Raw genomic sequence first — 19,941 nt, 5'->3', positions numbered from 1 at the left:
ATGTTCACTGTTGTACATAATTGACTAGATTAGATGCTCAGTTATTCACTGATCACTAGGCTCTCTAAAATATTGAAATAATTGATTCTGTTCTTTATAATGTCATATTGAAACAGTCTTATTTATCAACTGTTTGTTTGACTTTTGCAGATTAAGTATTTTTTATATTAACACACAATTTCCTTTTTTGTCAATCAGGCCCTGTTGTCGACGAAGCCCCACGTCCTATTGCTCAGGTGAGTGAAAGTAGAGACAGCACCACTGAGACTGACAGAGAGAGGGTGAGTTTCACCAGCAGCAAAGGAAGTTTGGCTTTGTGGCATGTAATGAACCCCCCCCCCCCTCCTGTTTCCTGGCCTCCTTCCAGAGTGCTAACAAGTTTCATCAGCCCATGGTTTTTAGCCCTTCTGTGGGCTGCCCTGCACACCCGAATTTATTAATTAATCAACACCTTTCTACATATCCTATTCATCTTCACTTCATACTTATTATTTTTTGCACTCCAATCTTTCCTGACACCACACCCTTTGCAACTTCATTTGTGCTGGTAACTGAAGTATTGTCTCAAGTCTTTTATTACAATGTAATTACCTACTGAACAATTACAAAAATATATCAAAGAATACTCGCATACTGGCTAATGACATTGTAACTTCATATTTTGTCTCCTGATATAATGGCATTGTCACACTGCAACAGATCTAGGACAAGGCACTTCACTGAATGAGAATGAGGTAGCATGGAATAAAACACTCAAATCAGCAAGTACAGTGAAGCCTGATGAAGCAACTATTGCTGTCCCACTCTGTAGAAACTCTTCACACATTTGCAGCAGATTTCATGTGCAAGAGAAAAAATTCCTGAAGTGAATAAAAGTTTAAACCCATTATTTGAACTAGAACATGACCTTATGGCAGCGACCATCATTATTGGTACTATAGACATTGCAAAATATGTAACTTTACCCCAGAGCTAGGTTACACCACATTTGATATTCATTAAACATGATAGTTAACACCTACAGTTGTCTAAAATATTTAGTTATTGCAATTATACGTCAATCACCTTTGTAAAATGGTAATGGAGTCACTCTTCTTGCTATTATCATAGCCAGACGAACTTGGAAAAAACCTTTTTACAATATTATCATGGTCATTAAATGGATTTCTCGTGCACTTCATAGAGAGGTCCTCTTGTCTTTGGGTATCACAAGTTTATCTTGGGTTGCATAGTAATTCAATAAATCTAACTTCATGTTTGGTAGCTCATCTATCACCGGTTGTGCTGTGTGAAATAAAAGTAACTGTGTAGCTACATTCTGTAGCTACGTTCGCTGTTTGGGATTTGCTTCCAATAATATTCAGGTATGTCTCTGATACATGAAACAGAATCAAATGATCAATCTTTGGATGATCAACCAGATCTTGTAATGACTCCTGTATACATGTAGCTGTCCCTTCTGCAGTGACCATATGATCAACATGCATGCTGTCTGTCATATGAATCTCACTGTATAGTGTCTGCCACAAGGTGTGCAACTCTGAGGACAAGGGCCCATTCCACATTAACTTATGCTGCCATAGACATTGCAAAAATATCTTAAATGTGATCATAGTGGGACTAATTAATCCAAATGGATCAAAAATGTATGACGTGGCACACAGTAGAGTGCATTTTGTGAAACTGTAGATATTAGGTGCTGGTTTGAAATTGTTCACACTTTCAAAATGTTGAGCAGCTGGATGCTAGAATAAACCTCAAGTTCTAACATCCTCATCATTATCAAGCAGTAAAAGTAGTTGTTTCTTGCACCACTGAGGGGATATTTTTGAATAGTTAGTCTGTGTTGCTGTACCATTTCCATAGTGAAGCTCCACCTCTTATCAATATCTTCATGGGATCTTACTGGAGCTTGATTTCACCCCTTACTGTATTGCATCCTGAGATACAATGGTCGATATTGAAATGATTAGTGAGAATGTTCGCTGCCTCACTCTGCTCACTCTCTTTGTGAGCTAACTGTAACAGACCACTGGCTGCAAGAAAGGGCACACAAGTCATTCTGTATGTGATTGTCTTTCATTGGTATTCCCGAGGTGGTGCAGATCTATCACTCCTCCACAATATTCTTTGGAAATTGCGATCTTCATCTACTACCAGAACTTGTCAATGCATATTCTCCATGTCTATTGTGAAGGCAATGCGATGTATGTGGAAGCATAATGTTATGGATTACAAATAATGTTGAATGGTTGGTCATATCATTGGAAGACTGTTTAGTGACAAATTTGTGTTTGATTTGGCAAGACAATCAAATGCTGCTCTTGTTTAGTAGTTGAGCTGAAGTGGCATGTACTATGAAATGGCTTCTGTCATGACTAGTACTACTGTGTATTGTAAACCTTCATACTTCCTCATAAACACTGTGTAGCTTTCCACAAGCTTTGATTGTCTTGTTAGTTTCTGTTCAGTCTGAGAGAAACATTTTGCTGCATTGTGGAAAGAATTCCATAACAAACTTTGCTCTTCCTGAAATGGAAGATGAACTATGAACCTATCTGTTGAATCTTTAGTTGTGTGTTCCACGAAGTGTGAGTCACATTGCTGCTCCTCTTCCATCATTAAGACATTAATACCACACAACTAGTGTTTGGACAGCTTTAACGAAAAAAGTGGAATGTGGACTCACATATTTTTTCATTTGTTGTTTTATGTAATACAATTTATTACTTAACAATATTCATATTATTACAATTTAAAAGCGTATTAAAACAGTCATGAGCCTCGCAGTAAAAACTTTAGCAGGCTTAATTAATTAGAATCCATATTTTGGCAATTGTACCATTATGAAAAGGGCATGATATTGGAAGTACACAGTTCACAAAACAAGGAAAGGTCACACGAATTGGGCAGGTTCAACAAACAATTTTATCAATCAAATTAATTACAGGGACTGACATTAGATGCATTAACAATTTGCAAGCTTATGTTACTGTTGCACAGTTGAACAACATTAATCCAAATACATACTCGAACGACCTTTTCCCCTGCATAATCCATCTCCTGCGCCACACTCCTTCTCCATGTTCCACTAGCTGGAACGTCTTCAAAGCTGAACGGGGGCTTTTCACCTACGTGGTGATCTTCCATGACCAAATTTCTCCAGCTGCAATAGTCAGGTCGCATACTTCATGGACATTATTCTCACTCCTGCTGATTATTCCACCCCTCATACTTCCTCTTCTCCACGTCGAGTCCCAGTCCCTTGGTGGACTACAGCATGCAGCGACGCTATTCGTGCTCAGTGACGTACTTTACGCACCTTCCAGCGCCATCCTAAGTTGGCAAACTGTATCAGTTATAAACGACTCTGTGCACAATGTCATCGTGTTATCAAAGAAAGCAATAAAGCTTGCTGGGTGGCTTTCACCAGCTCATCCAACAGTTTTACCCCATCTTCAGTAGTCTGGGATGGCCTGCGCCAGCTGTCTGGCACCAAGGTCCACTCTCAAATTTCTGGCCTGACTGTAGCGAATGAAGTCCTTGTGGATGCTGAGGATATCTCAAATGCCTTCGGCCGCTTTTTCGCAGAGGTTACGAGCTCTGCCCATTTCCACCCTGCCTTCCGCCCCTTAAAAATAAGCAGAGGGGGCACGGCCACCTTCTTTCCAGTCTTTGAATCGTGAAAGTTACAATGCCTTCTTCACCGTGCGGGAACTCAAAAGTGCACTTGTCCGTACCCGATCCAATACTCCAGGGCCCAATGGTATCCGTATTCAGATGCTGAAGAAACTTTCTTGCTCAGGTAAAGGCTGTCTTCTTTGCGCCTATAATCGCATCTGGACTGAAGGTCATGTTCCCTCACACTGGCGTGAAGCAATTGTTGTTCCCATACCCAAACCAGGAAAGGACAATCACCTTCCTTCCAGTTATCACCCCATCTCCCTTACCAGCTGCGTCTGCAAGGTGATTGAGCACATGGTGAATTCTCAATTGGTTTAGCTCCTTGAATCTTGATACTTTCTTGCCACTGTCCATTGTGACTTTCGTAGGCGCCGCTCTGCTGTTGACCACCTAGTTACCTTGTCGACCTTCATTATGAACAACGTTTTGGAGAAGGCTTATGACACCTGTTGGAGGGCGGGAATTCTCCACACCATGTACACTTTGGGCCTTCACAGTTGCCTCTCTTTTTATTAATGCATGTTTAATGGATCATATGGTCAGGATACGTGTGGGTTCTGTTTTGTCACATGCCTTTCGCCAGTAGAATGGGATGCCCCAGGGCTCCGTTTTGAGCGTGGCCCTTTTTGCCATAGCTATCAATTCAATAATGGATTGCCTTCCAGCTGAGGTTTCAGGCTCCCTTTTCGTGGACGACTTTACGATCTACTGCAGCGCTCAGAGAACATGTCTCCTGGAGCGCTGTCTTCAGCATTGTCTAAACTGTCTACATTCCTGGAGTGTCGCTAACAGTTTTCGTTTTTCTGGTGAGAAAATAGTGTGTATGAACTTCTGGCGTTACAAACAGTTTCTTCCACCATTCTTACATCTCGGTCCTGTTGCTCTCCCATTCATGGAGACAAAAAAATTTTTAGTTCTTACATTTGACAGGAAACTTTGCTGGTCTCCACATGGGTCTTAATTGACTGCTCGTTGTACCCGTTCACTAAATGTCCTCCGTGTTCTCAGTGGTACATCATGGGAAGCAGATCGAATGGTCCTGCTTTACTTATATCAGTCCATTGTCCGATCAAAGCTGGATTATGGGAGCATTGTCTACTCTTCTGCCCGGCCGTCCATCTTACACCGTCTAAACTCTATCCACCATTGGGGGTTACGTCTGGCGACTGGAGCATTCTACACCAACCCTGTTGAGAGTCTGAATGCCGAAGCTGCAGCATTACCACTAAACTACCGGCACGATATGTTGCGTTGTCGGTACGCCTGCCGACTTATGTCAATGCCCAACCACCCATCATATTTCTGCTGCTTTGACGACTCTTTTGATTGCCAATATGGGCTGTATGTCTCTGCCCTGTTACCTCCAGGAGTTCACTTTCGTCACCTGCTTCAGCAACTTGATTTTACCCTCCCTACTACTTTTCGAGTGGGTGAGAACCCTATGCCACCTAGGCTCCAGGCTCAGGTTCGTGTTCACCTTGAACTCAGATTGCTCCCAAAGGAGAGGACTGCGGATTCGATATACCACTTGAGGTTTTTTGAACTTTGTTCGAGTCTCACTAATAACGGCTTTATTTACACAGATGGCTCCAAGACTAATGCTGGCATTGGATGTGTCCTTTTCATTGGGGATGATACCTTTGAATATCTGCTCCTTGACCAGTGTTCAAACTTTACAGCTGAGCTTTCTGCTCTCTATCAGGCTGTTCAGTATATCTGCCACCATTGTCATTCTGCCTATGCCATCTGCTCTGATTCTTTGAGCGCCATTCAGAGTCTCTGGGACCCATGTTCGGACCAGCCTCTCATGCAATGAATTCAATGGTCCCTTCAGTCGCTAGCTGATACTGGCACCCATGTCCTTTTTGTTGCGGATTCCTGGCCATGTTGTGGTGCCTGGGAATGAAACTGCTGATACTGCGGCCAAGCTCATATCCTTAGTTTCATTGCATTGACAGACATCTCCAAAGAGATCTGCATCTTTGTAAGTACTCTCTGGTACTGTCCCCTTGAATTTTTCTACGGTATTAGTGCACTAACGTTTGTGACTGGGCGCTAATGTCCTTAGTAAGTGAACGCCCTAAACACACACAAAAAAAAAAAAAAAAAAAAAATGGACATGGCAATCCACCTTGTTTCCTTTAATGTTTGCAATTGTGTTCTTTCTGCCTGTTCATTCATCCTGTTTGGGTTTTAGGTCCCCACTTGAGTTTTGACCTCAACTTCAAAATTTCCTCTTTTTAGTGTGAGCCAATTGGGAAACAACTCCCTCCCTGGCGTCTGCAGTGAGGATTCCTGTCTCCCTTCCCCCGGGTAGCCACCTTCTGCCCTGCTAGGTCACCGGCACACATAGCCAGTCTGTGTGATGGGGGTGTTATGTAACCATCGGGCTGAGTCCCCTGACAACACAGGAAGCACTCTCCTGATTCCTGAGTTGTTCACTCCCAATGTATGCCAAGGAGTGGTTGCTTGTGCTCTTGGAGCATCACAACTCCTGCCAATGGCCGCTGTGCTAGACAGACCTTGTTTTGGCTATGTAGCACCCTTGGGGAGAGCCACTGGTCACACTGGCTGGTATTGGGGCAGATGCTTGATGCATGAAATGTATGGAGCTGCAAAAATATGTCCAACCTCAAACGGCTGCTTCTTCAAATGGTGAACAATCATTGAATGCTGTTTCATGTTACCCAGCAACCTCTCCTTCCCTCACTACACCATGGGAGGAGGGCCAGGCTAGCCATCTTTGGATGAAACACTTACCCCATTACCTCATCTGTATGAGTACATATGGGAACACATTCACTGCCACAATGCTATTGTTTTTTGTGGAAAATATTCAGGACAAAATTATTGATCAAAGCATTTTCTGCATCCCAATCGGCTGCTCTTTACACCTTTGATCATCTTGACAATGTGCCAGTGTATTACCTCTCACCAATCTCTGAATATGGTGCGGAGAGTGATTTTTCATTGGGATCTCACCCTGCAAACTGATGATGAACTGTGGGCTAATCTGGAGAAGTGTGTGTTAATTTTGTTTGGCAAGTGCATAAGGGCCACAAACACAACTGCTCTGATACTGGTGCCTTCATTCTAGCTTTTGAGGGGGATACCCTCACAGAGAAGGTCAAGGTTATGTGCTACAATGGTGACGTGAAGCCATATGTCTATCCACCTGTGTGGTGCTTTCGGTGGCTGTGTTTTGGGCATATGTCATCCTGTTGCATGGCAAACTCTCTGTTTGCTGACTGTGGACACCCAGTCCATGAGGGAAGCCCCTGTGTTCTGACACCTGTGTGTGACAAATGTACTGAAAGCAGCTCCCATCACTAGCCAGATTTGCCAGGCATACAAGAGAGAAAGAAGATCCAAGAATACAAGTCTCCAGATCACCTGTCTTATGCTGAAGTTCGCCAAAAGTAAGTGACACTCCATCTAGTGTTACTATCTTCAGCTTTCCTCTCTTACTTCATTTCCTCCACCTACCTCTTCCTTGCCCAGCCCCATCCCCCTATCCCCTCTCCCTCCTCTTTCCCTGCTGTTGCCACTACCTCCTGTCTGGATCTGCTCCCTCTCACCCCCGATGTAGTATGTCCATTTTTGGCACCTGTCAATGATCAGGCTCTCTCCCAAGATCCCTCTGCCCAGCATCTCTCAGGCTGGAAGACTCCTACAGTCAGTCAGTTAGTCTGTGCATCCCAAGGTTACCTGCTCTCTTTCAGTTCTGGATCTTGCAGAAACCTGTACTCCCTCTATGCTCTACCCTCCTCTGCCTCTGAAATAGGAGGAGGAGAAAATGAACAAGAAAGAAAGATAAATCATAAGACAAGGTTCCAAAAGGTTTTGTGTGTGTGTGTGTGTGTGTGTGTGTGTGTGTGTGTGTGTAAGTAATCTGGATTCTGGCCACACAATCATCCACTGGAATTTTCATGGATACTATCATCACCTACCAGAAATGCAACCTTTTGCCAGAAATGTACTGGCCACATGGAAGCATCTGGTGGGATCTGCACTTTGGTTCACTCCAATGTCGTAGTGACCAGATCCCACTATGTACCAACTTGGAAGCAATAGTGGTTAGAGTGCAAACGTCTCTGGCAATCAACATTTGCAGTGTCCACCTCCCTCCAGGTAGGATAATTCCTTACTTTGCACTGTCTACCTTAATCCAACAATTCCCACAGCCGTTTCTCCTCCTTGGGGACTTAAATGCCCACCATCCACTGTTGGAGAGTGACACTTCAATGGGTGGGGGTCTCCTATTTGACCAACTTATTAGGGACCTGAATTTGTGTCTCATCAATGAGGGGGTCCCCTACCCTCTCGAATGCTCTTAATGGCACCTTTACCATTATCGATCTCACGATCTCCTCTCTTGCCTTCGTGGTTTCCCTCAATTTGTCAGCCCGTAATGACGTTTGTGACAGTGACCACTTTCCAGTGATTCTATTGGTCCCCTGCCACCGCCTGGCAGACAGGACCCCAAGTCGAGTATTCCACAGGGCCAGTTGCCCTCTGTATACGTCTGCTGCGCACTTCTACACCTCCCCGTCGAATTGCATTCGTGCAGTCTTGCGAGGCACCTCTGCCACTATTCTTCACGCTGCTGTCACTGCTGTCCCCCCCCCCCCCCCCCCCCATCAACATGTCCCCTCATCGTTGATCGGTACTTTGGAGTGCCAGGGATGTTACAGTCACTGTCGACACCCGCTGACAGGCACTGCGTCATTTTAAACGACACCTTTCACAGATGAACGTCTTCAGTTTTATGTGCATTTATGCTAAGGCTCATTACCTTATTGAGCAGCATAAAAAAGAATGCTGGGAGCACTGTGTGTGCTCTCTGGGGACATATGCCTCTTCATTGCAGGTTGGGTCCAAGCTCCGTAGTGCTCTGGGCTGCAAGTAACAGTCAGTTGTCCAGGACATTAACCTTAAAGGTGGTCTGTGCACTGATCCATTGGACCTCGCAGAAGAACACTTTGTGATTTCATTGACATCATCTTTCTATCCTGCTACCTTTCTCAGACAGTAATGCAGTGTTGACCAGACACCCCACCCTTTGTATGATCACACTGAGTGCTGTAGTGAACACTTCACTGAATGGGAATTCTTGCAGGCTCTTACCTCTTCACAGGACATCGCAGCTGGCCCAGATTATGTCCACAACCAGATGGTCTAGGATCTTCAACTGCATTAGGTTCACAGCTGCTTTTCTGTCACAATGACGAGACAGTATAGTTATCCCTGTCCTTAAGGCCAGGAAGAACCCAACGGCTCTCGACAGCTACCACCCAATTAATCTGACAAATGTACTATGTAAACTGCATGAGAAGATGGGTAGCTTCAGATTATGTTGGGTACTCGAATCTCTGGGCCTTTTGTCCCAGTAACACTGTGGCTTCCAAGTAAGATGATCTCCAACTGACCATTTACTTGGATTGGAAAAAGCCATCTGACATGCTTTTACTCACTATCAGCACCTTGTCATGGTCTTCTTTTCTCCTACATAAGGCACACAACATGGCTTGGTCCCATCACACTTTAGTTACCAACCATGACTGGGGCTTCCATGTTCCCCTTCAGATTCTTATCCGTGAGTTTTTCTCTCAGCAGCTCTTTCGGGTTCAAGTTGGCACTCCCCTCAGCACCCCTGGAATTCAGGAGAATGGTATCCCACAGGGTTCTGTGGTAAGTGTCACACTCTTCCTCCTTACTGTCTATGGGCTTGTGACCTCTGTTGGACCTCTGGTTATTCTGGTGTTGTACGTCGATGATTTTTGCATCTGATGCAGCTCCCACTAAGTAGCATCTGCTAAGCGCCGGCTCCAAAAATCATCCCATGGGCCTCTGTTGGGCTAACTCCTATGGCTTCCAGTTTTATCCCTCCATAATGTGGGTTATGCACTTTTATCGTTGACTCACAGTACACCCCATTTCAGAATTTTATTTAGGTGACCAGCTTCTTGATATTGAAGCACAGTCCTGTTTCTTGGGCGTTATTTTTGATAACCAGCTGACATGGCTGCCCTACATTTGCCGCCTAAATACTGTATGTATATGGAAACTTAATGCTCTCCACATCCTGGCCCTTGCATCTTGGGGTGCAGACTGTGTCACACTTCTCTCCATCTTTACTGTGACCTGGTCTTCTCCAGACTACATTGTGGTGGTCAGGTTTATGGCTCAGCCACGCCTTCCACTTTGAATCTGCTTGATCCTCTTTACCATTGTGGGGTTCATCTGGCTATTGGTGCCTTTCTCACTAGTCCCGTTGATAGTCTCCTCAGAAGTGGGGATTCCCCTCTACACATATGACTGAGCAAACTACTACTTTCTTAATCAGTCATCATTCGCCAGTTCCCTGACCATCCGATGTACCCTGCACTCTTCGCCAATGAGGACTGTCTCCCTCCTGACACACGGTCTTGCGTGGGATTGCCTGTTGACATGCGTATCACTTCCTTATGTTGGGATCCCCATCTCCACTCACTGTAATGCACCTCACATCATTCCTCACATACCCCTCCGACCCATGGATGGTAACTAGACCATGAATTAGGACTGATCTATCTCAGGGTCCTAAGATCTCTGTCGACCCTTTGGTTCTCCACCGTCTTGTAGGTGCAATCCTTGGAATGTTCTAGGGTGCCACAATCTTTTACACTGATAGTTCTAAGACAGTTGATAAGGTGGGATACACTTTCATGTCTCCTACTACCTTAGAACACCATTCATTGACAGGATCATTTAGTGTGTTCACAGCAGAGCTTTTAGAAATTCACAGAGCCCTCCTTTTTTTTCTCAGGCCTCCCTCCATAGTGTTTTAATCTTTTCAGACACAACGAGCAGCCTGCTGGCTATCGACCAATTCGACTCTCATCATCCTTTGGTCTCTGCTATACGTGCCCTTCTCTTGGCCCATGAGTGTGCCACCTCTTCAGCTGTCTTTCTCTGGATCCCATGTCATTTGAGCATCTCAGGGAATGAACTGGCTGACTGTTTGGCTTGAGAAGCAGATACTTACTGCCATTTCCTTTCATGATTCGAGCTGTGGATATGCAGATCTATGTCAAATCTCTCTTTGCCCAAAATTTGAATGACATCTGGTGTGCTCCTGCTCATAGTAATAATCTCCCCACAATCAAGTAGTCTATGGCTGTTTGGTGCTCTTCCTTCCACTCTGCTTAGAGGGAGTCCAATGTTTTTTGCCGTCTATGCATTGGTACTAGCAGCCTCACCCATTGTCACCTCCTATGCCATAACCCTCCCCCACGATGTGGTTGATGAGCCAGACTGATGGTATCCCACATATTAGTGGCATGTCCCATTCCATTGGCCCTTTGTGACAAGTGTAGTACGTATTTCTGTTTCCTTAATTTTAATATTAGCAAACAATTCTTGGATGGTTGAAGTGGTCCTCAGTTTCCTATGTGAAAGTGGTCTTTATTTCCAGATACAATGTTGTACTTCAGTTTTGGAGCATGGGTTGGGACATCTTTCCCAGCCTTCTTAGTGTGGGACCCCATGAACACTCCCCATGGGAAGGCCACCCCACTTTTTTGCTTTTTTTTTTTTCTTCCAAATTTTCACATTTGATCTAAACTTACATGCCTTTTACTGTGTGTGTTTACTCTTCATTATTTTATTATTTGACTCCCCTGACTAGGTCCATCCACTTTCATTGGACCCTGTTTCTTGTGTGTCTAACTTAGGAATCGTGGGACTGATGACCTCCCCGTTTGGTCCCATAACCCCTCTCAATCAATCAATCAGTCAAGTGAGATCCATCATCTAATGAAATTGGCTTCATCTCCATGCTGCTCCATTGAAGCTCACTGCATTTTCACCCACAGGTGGTTGCTCCTGCATGCTATTTCATCGAATCCATCACAGTTCAGCCCAGATGAACCAAAGTGTTAGTGTCCACAGACAGCAATTTAAATCGTCAATTTATATGAGGACCAGGAATTTAAAGGACTGTATAATTGTTCAGATCCAGTCAGATGGCAATGAATGGCAGTGTGTGTTTGGAAGCACTTACAATTGACAGTTAACACACATGAATGAAAATACACATATTCACCCTTCAGTGTAAGAGGCGTGTGGGCCGACAGATGCTTGTGTAATCTACAAGCTAAGCTGTGACCACAGTGCCACGTTCTATTGCATGTGACAACCAACAAGCTGTATGTTCACATGAAAGGAAACAGACAAAATGTGGCCGAGAGATAACTGGACCACCCTGCAGCACTGCACAGCCTTCTATTTCACAAGTACATGCACAGTCTTTTTTTTGCTCTTCTAATTCTCACATTTTCCTCATCCCCTTCCCCCCCCCCCCCCCCCCACCACACTTCCTTGTCCAGCATTCTGACTGTACATAATTCCCCTGCCCTGTCCGTACCACATCACTGTATGCACCCACAACCATCACTTCAGTCACCCACGCCTACCGTGCTATCACTTTCCCATCCTGTACCAGCTTCATCTCTCTCTTCACCACCCAGACTGCTTCACCCATCATGTGCAGTTGCTCACAGTCCCACCTCGGAGGTCAGAGACAATGGTCATTCACAGGTGAGCTGTTTGTCTGAAGTTCACATGTTTGGTAGTTTTTTTGTTGTGCCTGTGTACGACTTACCTCCACTCTGTGGAAAGTAGCAGTTTACTGATTTCATATTATTATTATCATCATTATTCTGTCCTGGATTACTTCATTGTTTAAATATTTATGTATGAATGTACTGACGTGTCTTGCTGTTTACAATAATTGTTCATCTGTTAGCATTATGATACGGTAGTAAATGGAGATTCTGTAAAAATATATTTCGGGAAAATGTTGTTTGACTACTGTATCCAATGAAATGTGTAACTTCATCATTCTTAAATTTTTCAGCCAGTGTCTTGTTACATGAACAGAAATGAAATGCCTCCTCTTCCTCTTCAATTTCTTCTCACAAATTTTTATCTACTTCTCATCCTCCATTTGGCTTTCAGTTTGCTCCATTGTTATTGCAGCCGTGTTTATGAATTTTGATACTGCTTCTTTCACTATGTTTAGTTGTTGTTTCAATGTACAAAATAAATTTAGGGAGACAGCTGTTACAATACCACTGAGAGCTGTCTCCTTTGTATGGGACAAAAATGTGTGTGTAATGTTGTTGAAAATCAATGGTTCACATCTGGATAACCTGTCTTATGATTAGGGTCACAAAAAGTATGAGTCACTCCATCCAGTGTCACTATTTTAGTTTCCATTGATTACAACTTGATTACTGTAAATAATTTATTATTATGAATGAATGTGGCATAAAGAAACAAGTTTCCAGTTTCAAATGAAACTCACTGCTCAATTCTGAAAGTATGAGTGAGACGTGGAAGGTCGCAGCTTGTATTGAATCTCTTGCTAGCATGTGCATGAGGCACTAGTAATGTACACTCCTGGAAATGGAAAAAAGAACACATTGACACCGGTGTGTCAGACCCACCATACTTGCTCCGGACACTGCGAGAGGGCTGTACAAGCAATGATCACACGCACGGCACAGCGGACACACCAGGAACCGCGGTGTTGGCTGTCGAATGGCGCTAGCTGTGCAGCATTTGTGCACCGCCGCCGTCAGTGTCAGCCGGTTTGCGTGGCATACGGAGCTCCATTGCAGTCTTTAACACTGGTAGCATGCCGCGACAGCGTGGACGTGAACCGTATGTGCAGTTGACGGACTTTGAGCGAGGGTGTATAGTGGGCATGCGGGAGGCCGGGTGGACGTACCGCCGAATTGCTCAACATGTGGGGCGTGAGGTCTCCACAGTACATCGATGTTGTTGCCAGTGGTCGGCGGAAGGTGCACGTGCCCGTCGACCTGGGACCGGACCGCAGCGACGCACGGATGCACGCCAAGACCGTAGGATCCTACGCAGTGCCGTAGGGGACCGCACCGCCACTTCCCAGCAAATTAGGGACACTGTTGCTCCTGGGGTATCGGCGAGGACCATTCGCAACCGTCTCCATGAAGCTGGGCTACGGTCCCGCACACCGTTAGGCCGTCTTCCGCTCACGCCCCAACATCGTGCAGCCCGCCTCCAGTGGTGTCGCGACAGGCGTGAATGGAGGGACGAATGGAGACGTGTCGTCTTCAGCGATGAGAGTCGCTTCTGACTTGGGGCCAATGATGGTCGTATGCGTGTTTGGCGCCGTGCAGGTGAGCGCCACAATCAGGACTGCATACGACCAAGGCACACAGGGCCAACACCCGGCATCATGGTGTGGGGAGCGATCTCCTACACTGGCCGTACACCACTAGTGATCGTCGAGGGGACACTGAATAGTGCACGGTACATCCAAACCGTCATCGAACCCATCGTTCTACCATTCCAAGACTGGCAAGGGAACTTGCTGTTCCAACAGGACAATGCATGTCCGCATGCATCCCGTGCCATCCAACGTGCTCTAGAAGGTGTAAGTCAACTACCCTGGCCAGCAAGATCTCCGGATCTGTCCCCCATTGAGCATGTTTGGGACTGGATGAAGCGTCGTCTCACGCGGTCTGCACGTCCAGCACGAACGCTGGTCCAACTGAGGCGCCAGGTGGAAATGGCATGGCAAGCCGTTCCACAGGACTACATCCAGCATCTCTACGATCGTCTCCATGGGAGAATAGCAGCCTGCATTGCTGCGAAAGGTGGATATACACTGTACTAGTGCCGACATTGTGCATGCTCTGTTGCCTGTGTCTATGTGCCTGTGGTTCTGTCAGTGTGATCATGTGATGTATCTGACCCCAGGAATGTGTCAATAAAGTTTCCCCTTCCTGGGACAATGAATTCACGGTGTTCTTATTTCAATTTCCAGGAGTGTATTTAAGCTGTGATTTTTTGCGCCCCCCCCCCCCCTCCCCCCCTTATAGTGCTACAATTTACCAGCTTCAAAGAATGTGAATTCTTTAGATATCCAAAGTAATTTGTAAGAAATCTGTCATTATGTATGCCTCAAAAACTCATTTCTTTGTTACTAGAACACAGTTATTAAATATGCAAATTTATTAGTTGTATGACGCTAGTGAGTAACTGAATGAGGAAAAGTCAGTCTAGTAAAACCTTAGCGACACTTGCTTCATACATTTGCTGTAATATGAGGACTTTAGATTATTGCTCATGTACAAACTGAAAATGCAACAGTAGTTGAACATGTTAATGCTGTAGTTGAAAGTATTTCTCCCATGATTCTGTTCAGAGGAAAGATGTATAAAGGCGAAAATCATATAAATTTACCTGATGACACTTGTTTTCAAGTAACAGATAAGGCTCAGTGATAGCTGTTATCCTCACAAAACCTACCTCATTGTTAAGGGAGGTAAATGACATCTTGATGCCTGTTATTGTCGCTGCTGTTTAAAGAAACTACAGATACTGTATTGCTTCTAAAGGAATTACAAATGTGAATGTTTGCTACTTGACAAGGGTATTTTCAAACAATTAGAATATTCTGGGACATTGCTGACGTAAGCACTAGACAATTGGAAGAGTTAAAACAGTCACAGGTGTGATTTTTGGAAGTGCCTGGCTGAAAGAAATGACACCAGCTGAGCTGACTGTTTCAAAGAAATGGGAATATTTCCTTCAAAACCTCAAGCAATTCCCAAATCTAGATTTACACCTTCAGGATTTACAGTGCATCCAATTGCCACAAATTTCACCCATGAGCCCTCTATCTTGTTATCTGATTGAGGACAAAAGTGATTTTGAATTTTTTGTTAGCAGAAAAAGGAATACCAACAAAATGTTATGGTTCACAACAAAGACAAAATATTTCCCAAGCACAGGAACATAACTTCGCAGCCTAATGAGGTTACCTGCTTGGAAAACCGACCAGGACTTAATGGTATGCAAGAGAAAGCAGCAGCAAATTTCAAGATTCATTATGTTCTGAAGATAAAGAACATAAATTTGTCCCAATCATGTGGGTTACCTGTAAAATAATAGTTGAATATTTCAATGCCATTTGGAAATTTACATTTTTTTTGCTTGTTTGATTATTTCTGTCTGTAAATGCTTACTGAATTTTGTATTAGATTCAATAAGGGCAACTTGATGAATAACTCTTTGTAATTTACACCAGAAAAACTATGAAGTTCATAAATTACATTTCTTCCCCATTACAGAGGAATAAATTGACTGTCTAGCATCACAGAAGCATTTCCTTGAATACCTTAACTAAAGATTTACTTCATAATGTCAACTGTTGTGAAGTGTAGGCTGACGTTCAAGAGATTAATTCTGAAGACACAATACACAAAGAAGTGGGGTGCAGACATGCTAAGGAATGAGATATGCTTGAAGATCTTCAAGGCTCTGGATAAAGCAATAAGAAATAGCTCATTTGGCAGAACCGTTGTAGAGGAACACATGTCTCTAAAAAGTGCAATCACAGAAGTTTAAAGGAAAACATAGGTACAAAGATGGTAACTGTGAAGAAACCATTGGTGACAGAAGAATTACTTCAGTTGATCAATAAAAGAAGGAAGCACAAAACTATTCAGGAAAATTAGGGAAGACAAAAATAAGTTGCTGAGGGATGAAATAAATAGCAACAGGGAAGCTAAGATGAAATAACTGCATGAAAAATGTGAAGAAATGGAAAAAGAAATGATTGTCAGAAGGACTACTTCAGTGTGTAGGAAAGTCAAAACAATGTTTGCTGAAATTAAAAGTGAGGGTGGTAACATTGAGAATACAATGGGAAGGCCACTGATAAATTCAGGGAAGAGGGTAGATAGGTGGAAAAACTATTTTGAAGGCCTTTATGAAGGGGTAGATTTGCCAGATGTGATAGAAGTAGCAGGAGTAGCAGGAGTCTAGTTAGAAAAGATAGAGGATCCAGTAATAGAATCTGAATTTAAAAGAGCTTTGGAAGACTTAAGATGAAATAAGGCACAATGTGTAGATAACATTCCATCAGAATATCTAAAATCATTGGGGGAAGTGGCAACAAAACAATAATTCACGTTGGTGTGTAGAATGTATGAGTCCAGCAATATACCGTCTGACTTTTGGAGAAACATCATCCATGCAATTCCAAAGACTCAAAGAATTGAGAAGTGCGAGAATTATCACACAATCAGCTTAACAGGTCATGCATCCAACTTATTGACAAAAATAAGAATGGGTAAGAAAATTGAAGGTTTATTAATGATGATCAGTTTGACTTTAGGAAAGGTAAATGCACAAGGGATGCAATTCTGATGTTGTTCATAATGGAAGCAAGCATAAAGAAAAATGAAGACACATTCATATGATTTGTTGACCTGGAAGATGTGTTCAAGGATGTAAAATGGTGCAAGATATTTGAAATTCTGAGGAAATTAGGGGTAAGCTATAGCAAGAGAGTGGTAATATGATATTTACAAGAGCTAAGAGGGAATAATAAGTGAATAACCATGAACAAATGGCTTTGATTAAAAACAGTGTAAGACAGGTATGTGGTCTTTCGCCCCTACTGTTCAATCTTTACAGCATAGCAGCAATGATGAAAACTCAGGAATCTGATTAAAACTGAAGGTAAAAGTATATCAGTGATCAATCTAATGAGTACAGAATATGAATTGAGAGTAAATCTAAGGAAAGATGAAAGTAATGAAAAGTAGCAGAAATGAAAATAGTGAGAAACTTGAGATTGCAATTGATGGTCACAAGGTTGATGAAGTTAAGTAATTCTACTACCTAGACAGCAAAACAACCAATAATGGATGAAGCAAAAGGACATCAAAAGGAGACTAGCTCTGGCTGAAAGGTGTTCTCTGGCCAAGAGGAGTCTACTGGCATCAAACATAATCCTTCATTTGAGGAAGAAAATTCTGAGAAAGTATCTTTGGAGTACAGCCTTGTATGATAGTGAAACATGGGCTGCAGAAAAACCAGAAAAAAAGAATCGCATTTGAGATTGCGCTGCAGATGAATGTTGAAAATTATGTGGGCCTGTAAGCTAAGGAATGAGGAGATAAGAAGATAGAATACATCACATAAATAATTGATACATAGGTTGCAACTGTTACTCTGAGATTAAGATTTTGGATCAGAAGAGGAATTCATGGTGGGCCACATCAGACCAGTCAGAAAACTGATGACGAAAAAAAATCAACACAGAAAGGATAGATTGATGCTTATCATAAACATGACACATCGCCAAGAGCAAAATGGAGCACCATGCACAGCATGCAGATGAACATAACCTACCACATTTCAATGGCTGCTTCACAGCCCAGGCCACCTGGTTTGTAACCACCACCACCACCACCACCACCACCACCACCACCACCACCACCACCACCACCACAAACACCACTACCGCCAAAAGCATTTCTGAACTGTGAATCTGGGTGCTATCCTTAAAACACATTCACTGCTCCAGAAATAAACCTGACCTCAACCTATGGTAATCATTTGTCCCTACATCCTTCACCCAAAATTTCACACAGCATGCATGATCAGAATCTTTGTGGTTTTGCATCTAGTAGGTAATTCTGTTGAAATATTGATTTCAGAGTCTGTTCTGAGGTTCTGTAATGCATGGATGTCAATGTGATAGTATGGTCGGTCTGTTAAACACTTCTGGTATCCTTTTTGTAGATAGGTATGTCCTGTCCTTCCTTCCAATCACTGGGTACAGTTCGTTAGCTCAAGGTATCTACAGTGTAATGTATTACAGGGAAAACAGGCTCTAACTGAGGTGTAAATTGTATATAGGTCAGATCTGACTTTAGAATTTGCCCATCCAAATAGCTTGAAGAAAAGCAAACCCATATTTATATCATTTATAGATTTTGAGGAAGATGAATTAAGAAGTTATTCTTTCCAAGATCTATACATGAATGGAATATGAAAAAATCCCGAACAATTCTTAGAATGGAAACTACACCCTACCATGCACTACACTGCAGACTATGGGTGCTTTTGTGGAATATAAGGTTGTGTGATGCTGGACTGGGAACAGGGAAACAGTAAAGTAGGTGCAGGACGCATCAGGAGGTTTATGGGGACATAGGAACCCACCCTGCAATATATCCTATCCCTACATTTCGAAAAAGCTGATCTTGGTAGGAAGCACAATGGTGGATGCAGTCATTAAAGCATGGTGTTGGACATTGCTCTCAACACCTGGGAGGTCCTGTTGTTTTTTCAGGACACTGTGTTGGTGACCATTCATGCAGACAGACAGCTTGTCTGTGGTCTTGCCCAAGTAGAATGCAGCACAGTGTTTGCAGCTTAGATTGTATATCACATGGCTTGTTTCACAGGTAGCCCTGCCTTTTATGGCATAGTTCATGCTTCTGACAGGACTGGTGATGGTGGTGGAGAAGGAGGATGTATGGGACATCTTGGTCTATTATAGGAATATGAGCCATCAGACAAGGGGAGGGGACTGATGACCTCAGAAGTTAAGTCCCATAGTGCTCAGAGCCAGCCAGACAAGTGGTTGGGAACAGGGGTTGTGTAGCGATGGACGAATTTATTGTGTAGTTTTAGTGGGTGGCAGAATACCACTGTGGTAAGTCTAGGAGGGATAGTGGGTAGGACATGTCTCATTTCAGGCCACTTTCATAAATCTTGTTGGAGAATATGATTCAGTTGATCCATTCCTGGGTGGTAGTAACATGAAGAACACTCCTCTGTGGCCAGATGGTGGGGCTACCTGGGGGTGATGGGATGACTGGAGAGATGAGTCCCAGGAGATTTCTCCTGTCACCCATCATCTCCCAAAGTCCCTCTGCTGAGCTGCAGAGGAGCATTACCCTCATGACTCATTATGACCCAGGACTGTAGAATCTGAATCATATTCTCTGCTAGGGTTTCAACTATCTCTTTTTGTGGCCTGAAATGAGGAATGACCTACCCACTATCGTTTCCACTCCTCAAACAGTGTCATGTTGCTGTCCACAGAACCTACACAATATCTTCATTCATCCCTTTAAAACGCCTGCTCATATTCCCTTGTATGATTTCCCATATCCCTGTAATAGACCATGATGCAAATCCTGGCCCATACATCCACCACCCCCCCTGCGGGTCCGGGGATTAGAATAGGCCCGAGGTATTCCTGCCTGTCGTAAGAGGCGACTAAAAGGAGTCCCTCCCCCTCAAGGGGGTAGTTAGCGCCTGCGTCCGGAGACGGACAGTTCCACGACCTCTATTTGCGGTCATTTTGCTTTTTCACTTCTCGTTTCTTCCTTCCTATGGTTGGTTCCTTTCTTTGCTCTT

The sequence above is a fragment of the Schistocerca nitens genome, unplaced genomic scaffold, assembly GCF_023898315.1.
Source record: "Schistocerca nitens isolate TAMUIC-IGC-003100 unplaced genomic scaffold, iqSchNite1.1 HiC_scaffold_380, whole genome shotgun sequence".
Taxonomy (NCBI): Eukaryota; Metazoa; Arthropoda; class Insecta; order Orthoptera; family Acrididae; genus Schistocerca; species Schistocerca nitens.
The sequence above is the reverse complement of the archived record's forward strand: the minus strand, read 5'-3'. Positions refer to the sequence as shown.